Source organism: Oxyura jamaicensis, chromosome 1 (genome assembly GCF_011077185.1).
Source record: "Oxyura jamaicensis isolate SHBP4307 breed ruddy duck chromosome 1, BPBGC_Ojam_1.0, whole genome shotgun sequence".
NCBI classification, from domain to species: domain Eukaryota; kingdom Metazoa; phylum Chordata; class Aves; order Anseriformes; family Anatidae; genus Oxyura; species Oxyura jamaicensis.
This window is the reverse complement of record NC_048893.1, coordinates 129,866,367-129,872,760: the sequence shown is the minus strand read 5'-3', so window position 1 is coordinate 129,872,760 and position 6,394 is coordinate 129,866,367. Positions and strand designations below refer to the sequence as shown.

General features: G+C 38.1%; 1 non-coding gene across 1 annotated transcript; it reads left to right on the top strand.

Moving 5' to 3' along the window:
* The first annotated feature begins 694 nt into the window (after positions 1–694).
* TRNAF-GAA lies at positions 695–767 on the top strand. The gene has a single exon. It is a non-coding gene; the product is annotated as a tRNA-Phe (tRNA).
* The last annotated feature ends 5,627 nt before the right edge of the window (positions 768–6,394 follow it).

Here is a 6,394-nt window from a genome sequence, read left to right as displayed (position 1 = left end):
AGCACAACTTTCTCTGGTAGCTCCATGTCTCTCTTGTGCTGGGAAACCACAGTTAGAAACACTACTCCAGATGTTGCCTCACCAGTGCTGAGAAGAGCAGAAGGATCACCTCTCTTGACCTGCTGGCAGCACTCCTCCTAGCATAGCCCAAGATGCTGTTGGCCTTGCCTCTGACTCACATTAAACTCATTATCCCCCAGATCCTTTTTTACAAGGCTGCTTTCCAGTCTGTACTAGTGAAGAGGGTTGCTCCTCCCCAGGTGTAGGACTCTGCACTTCCCCTTGATGAATTCCATGAGGCTCCTGACAGCCCATTTCTGCTGCCTGTTGAGTTTCTTCTGGATAGCAGCATGACCCTCTGATGTAAGAGCCACTTCTCCCAGTTTTGTGTCCTCTGCAAACCTGAAGAGGATACATTCAACCTCATTGCCACATAAATAATAAAGATTTTAAACAGTATTGGACCCACTATTAACCCCTGGGGTACAATGCCACCTTTTCTACCCAGATTTTCTTATACTGATCACCACCTACTGGACACCTTTAGCTGTTTTCACTGTCTGCAGTTTATACATCAACAGTTTGTCTATGAGGACATTATGGGAAACAGTGTGAAAAGCTTTATGAAGTCTAGATAGGCCATATCCACTGACATACATTTAATTTTAAAAGCTTGTTAAATTGTTGAAGCAGGGCTGAAGTAGCTCAGCTGGGAGAGCGTTAGACTGAAGATCTAAAGGTCCCTGGTTCAATCCCGGGCTTCAGCAATGTTTTGAGAACTGCAACTGTGAATCGTCCCATACGAATCAGGAAGGACTCCTCTAAAAACTGATGCGGCCCATAGCCCAGCTGAAGTGCCTCTACACCAATGCATGCAACATGGGAAACAAGCAGGAGGAGTTGGAAAACACAGTGCCATTAGAAAACTATGATCTAACTGCTGTAACGGAAACATGGTGGGACAAATCACACAGCTGGAACATTGGAGTGGAGGGCTATACGCTTTACAGGAGAGGTGGGCAGGGAAGGAAGGGGGGTGGGTGTTGCCCTCTATGTTAAGAAATGAATATAGATGGTGAAGAGTTGACTCTGAGAAACAGCCAGGAACAGGTTGGGAGCCTGTGAGGAAAAAATTAAGGACCGGACCAACAAGGGACACCTTGTGGTTGGGGTCCACTACAGGCCACTGGATCAAGGGGAGTCTGTTGATGAGGTCTTCTTTCCCCAGTTGCAGGAAGCATTCTGTTCGGGGGCTCTCATCCTCCTGTGGGATTTCAACCACCAGATGTCTGCTAGGAAAGTTGCGTGGCAGTCAGTAAGCAATCCAGGAGGCTACTGGAGTCCATTGAGGACAACGTCCTTGTCCAGGTATTAGAGAAACCAAAGAGAGGAGAAGCATTACTGGACCTGGTGCTCACCAATGCGGAAGGCTCTTTAAGAAGTTATGATTGGAGGAAGCCTTGATTACAGTGAACCCCAGATGAGTTTGTAATCTCAAGGGAAATGGGCCTGGCTAAGAGCAAAGTCGGGATCCCAAACTTCTGAAAAGCCAGCTTCCATCTGTTCAAAAAATTAGTGGATGAGATCCCTTGGGACATGGTCCTTAGGGACAGAGGATCTGATCAGAGTTGGCAACTCTTGAAGGATATTTTCCTTGGAGCACAAGAGCTCTCTATTCCCATATGTAATAAATCAAGCAGGGAAGGCAGGAAACCAGCATGGCTGAACAAGGACATGCTGGTCAAACTCAGGCAAAAGAAGGAAATGCACAGGTGGTGGAAACGGGGCCATCTGGCCTGGGAAGAGTACAGAAATGCTGTCCAAATATGTAGAGACAGGATGAGGAAACCCAGAGCACTGACAGTACTAAACTGGGTGAGGGATGCAAAGAATAATGAGAAGGGATTCTATAGGTACACTGGCCACAAAGAAAGACTGAGGAGTGTACACCACCTCTAACAAATGAAGATAGGGAACCGGTAACAATAGATATGGAGAAGTCTGAGGCACTTAACTTCTTTGCCTTGGTCTTCAATGGTGGTCAGGCTTCTCACATCTCTGAGGTTCCTGAAACTCTAGACAGGGGCTGGGGGATCATTGTCCCTCCCACTGTAAGCAAAGAGCAAGTTCAGGACCTCCTGATGCAACTGAACAGCTCCAAAATCAATGGGGCACAGTGACATGCATCCCACAGTCCTGAGGGAATTGGCTGATGTAGTCATCAAGACACTCTCCATCACATTTGAAAAATCATGGCAGTCAAGCAAATGTCCCGTGACTGGAAAAAGGGAAACATCACTCCCATTTGTAAAAAGGGTAGAATAGAAGACCTGGGGAACTTTATTATTATTATTATTATTTAATTATGTTTTATTTAATTCTATTTTTTATTTTTTTATTTAAATGATTTTTTTTCTATAATTATGTCTATATTTGTATGGTTCTATGAGTTACTTTAAAAAATAATTAAATTCAAGAAGCCGTACACATTTTAGTTCATGGACATTGATCCTGGCACAAAGCCTATGCTTTGTGTGCTTTTGTTGTACTGATGTATTCCAGGGGTCAGTGACTCTGGCATCCAAAGAGAATAAAGGGATAAAAGGAAATAGAAAACACCTTTCTGTACCTAATCCATTTAGGACTACAGAAGTACTAAGCACTAATAAGTACTAAGTGCCTGTACGTGAAGTGAAAGAACTGTGCATAATTTCTTTCCTTTATGTGTTGCTTCAATATTCAATGACCATGGATGAAAGAATTTTCTTTCAGTCAAAGGTAAATAAAATAAAATAAAATAATAATAATAATAATAATAATAATAAATGCAGGATTTGACGATTTGTATTTACAAAATTGTGCTATTGACAAAACTGAAACAGGGTAGTATCATCTAATTTACTTCTTAGTCACTTTGTAGCATGTACAAAAGTAAAAAGCAATTACCATTTTTTTCTCTTTTAAATTAGCAGACTGACATAAAAAATGACATATACAAAATGACATACATAAGAAGGAGGAAATTGGTTTTCTTTCCTTTTTTGTTCAGAGTCTGATTATAGTACCGTTCCTGAAATACTAAACCCACCATGTCCCCAGAGGTGCCCTCAGCTCTGACTGTCCCACCTCAGCTCCCAGGTCTCCCTGACCTGCCCAGGCCCAGGCACTCACTGCCAGCCCTGGTGCCACCAGCCGCTGCCCCTGCAGCATTGCCAGGATCCAGCTCCCCACAGCCCAGCCTTGTCTGGCCATGGCCCCTGCCCAGATGGGCCGACCCGCAGATCCAGCCTCGGCCTGTCCCTGTCCCCAGGGAAGTGCCTGAGGCATGCTCTGAGGGCTCTTGAGCACCAATGGATAGCCCAAAGGTGTCCTGACAGAATCTTAAAGATATTTGGAAGATGTAAATTTGTCTGGGCAAAGCTGCTATCAATTTATCCTCTAAAACCCCTTTGGTCTTCAAAGAATCATTGTACAGGGCGATGTCTAAGGATATTTTCAGGTTGTTTTTATGCCACAGAGGCATCTCCAAGAAAGGGTGTGGGGAAGCATCATCTCAGCAGGCATGCAGCACCTCAGCAGGCATTTCCACTTTTTTTATAGAAGTTGAAAAAGAATTCAGATGCTTCTCTGTATTTTACTGAATTGCTTTATGCCTCTACGTCATGGCAGTAAGGCTGTGTCAGATTCTGATGCACTAATTATGCTGCTTTTGAGACTGTTTACTCTTAGATAATGGTGCTCCAGGCAGAAAAGATCATGAAGTAGTCTATTCTACTTGGATAATAGATTAAGTATATCACAACTGTTACTTCTACCTCCAGTTTTTGAAAAATTATTCTCTAGGAGTGATGTGGTGGTTAAAAATTATGCTGGAGGGGTAACACAGAGGTCCTAGTGCACTGAACGACTGTCTCAGAAGCTTTGTTCTTCCATTTGATTTGTGCAGCTATGCCAGGGATAAGTTTACAAATATTTATGCTTGAGGCAGAGAGGAAGCATTGAAAGCAAAAGAGAAAGAAGGTGTTGAGATATTGGCAGGGGAAATTGAGGGTTTTTTTTTGTGTGTGTGTGTGTGTTTTTGTTTGTTTATTTTCAGTGAATTGGTAGAATGCAAAAAGAGTAAATTGGTAGTAATGCAAGTGAGACATAAATCTGATAAACAGAAGTGGTCCTTTTCCACTGGATCAATCTCTTTCAATTTAATCTTCCTTTTGGTTGGAGGTATAAAAGCTAAACTGCATTACTGCGGAACATGAATTCAAGACAAAAGAGAGTTGAAAAGTAAAATATTATTTCTTGCTTCCAAAGGAAGGGGACAACAAACAGACACTCAGGGGGATGTTTGTATGAATAGCTTGTTTGGAAAAATAATAAAAATACTCATTATGTATCTTCTGTGAAAGCAACATAGGATATTTCTTTTAAAGTAAAAGATAAATAACAGATAACAGAAAATATGAAATTAGTTAATTAGTGCTCGAGACCAAAGATGAGAACTTTATGGTTCAATTTAGCTAGTGGTCCTGAGGCAATTTTGTTGATAGTATGGTTAGTATCATGATTTCTGTTACTATCTTAATGAACTTGCAAAATTACTTGTAATTATTTTCAAATTTAAGCTTTCTTTCTGTTCAGGAGAGGAAACATGCTCACAAAATTATGAGAATCATAAATTGTAATGCTATAATTTTACACTAGAAATTCATCTGAGTTCTTAAAGTTGTACCTAATAATTAACAACTGTAAACTCAGTTGTCACTAAAAATTAATGAAGCAATACTCTTTTTGTTATTTCTTAAGAACTAACATTGCAATCATCTTTCTAAGTGTTGGCTAATGCATATCATTCCCTTCCTTAGTAGTTCTGCAGAATCTCTCTTCATATTTAGATTTTTACACAAAAGATTGTTCAACAGTTGTCTCATTTCAAAATTTCAATTATATGCAAAATTATGGGCAACAAGTTAGTGAAAAAATACAGTTCTGTGTGCAGTTTGCAAGTTACCTTAATTACAAATCCCTCACATTGTCATCTTTACCATGTTTTGGGGTTTTCTTTCATTTTTTGTTTGTATTCACTATTCTCTCTCTCTCCTTTTTTTTTTTTTTTTTTTTTTTCTGCATAAATTACATTTATGTTTGTAAAAATTTACTCCCAAATGATTATAGGTTATATTATGCTGACCTACTGAAACATAACTCAATAATGAACATATGACTGGACATGGTGGTACCTTTTTACACAACCAAAAAATTATTGGTGATATATAATTGAAAACAATTGAAATTACCTTTTGACATTAATTATTTGAAAAATATTTTACCAATAATTGTAATAAATCTTCAGCAGAAATTAGCTTTTCACTGAAATGGAAATGAAGAAGATACTGTTTACTTTATGTCGTAAATTTAAAAATTAATTTATTAATTATTTAATACATTGATATATTTTAAAGAAAGATCTGCTCCTTAACAACCTAGTTAAAAAAATAAAAAAATAAAAAAATAATAATAAAAAAAAAGTAGTTTGAAAACAAATTCACACAGAGGAATCATTTATTTATGTATATTTTTTTGGTATAAACTTACATACTTCATTAGGATGTTCATCTGTCTCTACCTTCCAAGAGATGCTGAGAAGCCCACTGCCTGTGCTCAAATACAACTGAAAATGTATTGTAAATGCATTCTAATTACATTGAAAGTATGATTTAAGCCCAAGGACATGAGAAATTAATTCAGATACAAAGCTGGGAATTATTTGTTCTTGCCTTAAATGTCTTCATACATGCACAATTAATTTTGACTATTCATTTGCTGTTGTGTATCATGTGCAATAATAAAGAAAAAAAAAAAAAGGAAGAAAAAGTATTTTATTAAATAACCAGAAGATGTTACTTTGAATAAAACCAAAATATCTCAATCATAAACCGTGACAAGGCTCTAAGATCAACTTTAAAATGAATTTTAAATTGTCAGCTAGTATTCACTACTCAAATCGAGATAATGATAGCGCTGATATAACTCGTAGTACAAGCTAATACATGGTATCAGTTGGAAGGATCAGGCTGATTAAAAAGGAGACAATTCTGTTAAGATACACATATTTCTTGATCATTAGCAGTGAAGAAAAAGAAAGTACAGATAAAACACAACCGAATTTAATGAGATTTTTGGTGTATATATTCATTTTTGTTTTTCTTTTAATTTTAATTTTTTTTTTTTTTTTTTTTTAAGTATTGTCATTTGTAAATCTCTTACTGCAAGATGTATTTTTAAGGCCAGCACCCCAAAACCTAGAGATATTAAAGCACGTGCTCCCATTCAGAATGCACAGAAGGTGTACCTCAAAAATACCATTTTTAAAGGCAGGTTTAAGACTTTTTGGCAGCTG